This window comes from Corvus kubaryi, unplaced genomic scaffold (assembly GCF_017639235.1).
Source record: "Corvus kubaryi isolate FWS band 111438036 unplaced genomic scaffold, C.kubaryi_AGA036_p1.0 37353, whole genome shotgun sequence".
NCBI lineage: Eukaryota > Metazoa > Chordata > Aves > Passeriformes > Corvidae > Corvus > Corvus kubaryi.
Window position 1 is genome coordinate 2,958,251 of NW_024581115.1, and position 2,127 is coordinate 2,960,377.

Consider the following 2,127-nt stretch of genomic DNA (forward strand, 5'->3'; position numbering starts at 1 on the left):
CATTTGCGTATGTTTGTTTGAGATCAAGGCAAAGGATGCCTGAAGCAGTACCATTTCATACACCATTGCATAAGGTACCATTCCTTTCTAATCCAGATTTAAAAATCTGCCCTCATGATAATCACAAATAAGAAGGTAGGTTTTGTAACCCATCTACACCCCTGTTTTTTCTAGGAGCCAAAGGCTCTTGGATTTGTGCAAACACAGATTTCAGTCTCTGTAGCACTGCATGGACAGAGACCTTTCCCAGAGATGCAGATGGTCTTGCTCAGGCCCCCTCAGAGCCCCTCTGGGTTTTGTCCTCCAGAGCAGGACTGTATTTGGTGCCTCCCAGCCATGGAAGGGAACAGCACAGCACAGCACATCACATGAGTCCCTCACTGCCTCAGGGTAACGAGGGGATCAGCAATCAGCTGCTTCCCTCGGAGATCTGGCAACGAGAGGCTTCCCTACCATTCGCTGGAGCAGGTCTTCTCTGGCCCTTCCCTCCAAAAACAAACATTGTGAAAACTGAGGGATGGTAGAGATTCTCAGATAAGTAGACCTCGCTCTTCTCAGATGAGGGCTCTGTAATTTCTTCTCACATTTGGAGGAACAATGACATGCTCCAAAAACTTCCATAATCTCCTGGGCAGGAGCACCTCAGCCTTGGGCAGACTTTATTGTAGTTTCTGTGAGGAAAATCCTTGTGCACTGTTTTGAGGTGCCTTTGCTCAGAGAATCGTGTGGCCTCAGTTACCTCAGTGCTGAGTTAATGCTGGTTTCTGGGTGTTGGAAGAAATTCACTGGCAGCTTAAAAACAAACTAATGCATCCACAGGGCAGATGCGCTGCAGTAGTGAAAACATCTTTGCAATGTCCCATACATACATACATAGCACAGAGGTCAGGAAATTCATGGTTAGTCCTTGCTGTAATCCCATTACCAGGTAACACTAATTTGGTTCTGCCTCAGGCTCTTTCCTCTTTCACTGACTTTCTCCACAGAGGATTAGGAGAGTGCTCTGCTCCTGTGGCACTGGAGCCTTGGGAGCAAAGCAGGAATATCCATTAAGCGTTCCTCCTGTGAAGAGACATTGTGGAGTAACAGCCCAACTGAGAGGGAATTCACCCCTTGGATTAGGGAGACTGTGGAGAGACTGAAGCAGCTGTATCAGATATTGTAAAATGAGGTATGCATCACTGGGTTTCTGTCGGGATTATTGGCCATAAACCAGTTGTTTCTCTGTGGGGTGGTGTGTGACTGGTGATGTGACTGGGTGCAAACCTCACCCACCCATGGGGCTGGGCTGGGAGTTCTCCTTCCTTCTGCAGGGCTGTTTCATGTAGCCCAGATCTAAACTCCTGCCAGCCTGGCCAGGGTCCCAGGGCTGGTGGGACAGCTGCAGGGATACCCTGAGCCGTGCCAGTGTGTCCCAAAATAGGTTCTTCCACCCAGTGTGCAAGAGGCCAATCCACACCCAGAGTCGAGGTATTGGATTTATTTACAGTTCTGCACTGGATAGCAAATCCACAAAGCCAGCATGACGACTGTCAAAACTTTTCACTATTTATATATTTTAGCAAACAAAGGCATTAATGTTTATTTGCTACAAGTTACCTAGTTCTCATATTAATTAGTATTCTATCTTCCATTGGTTAATGATGCTCTCGCTTCCCATGCTAATTAGTCCACAGGCTTGGTCTTTCTCTTCTTTTGGGTTGGTGGGTTCCTTGGGTCTGTGGCCATGAGGAGGTAGTCACAATCTCCCCCTGACAGAATTAGCTTTTACCCGCTTGGAGCTGATTAAACCCAATTGCTGAGTTAGCTTTATAAGTTTCTTCCTTATCTTGGGGATTCTGCCAAATGTCCTAGTAGCCCATAAATCCTGCATTCCTTGTGCCCACTATCAGTAGTACATCCTTCTTCCCAAGCTTTGTTAATCTCGCACTAAGTCTGAGATCATTGGATCAAGCCTTAAAACTTAACAAGGCAATTCTACCAACAAGTAATTCGTCTTTTTAAGACAGCACTTAGACCTTATTGGCTGCTCTCTGCTTCGGGGACTAAATCTCCATTCTTGTTGCTTAGGTTTGAAGGTATGCAGCGATCAAACATCAGATAACATCCCTTCTCAAGACAGTTTTT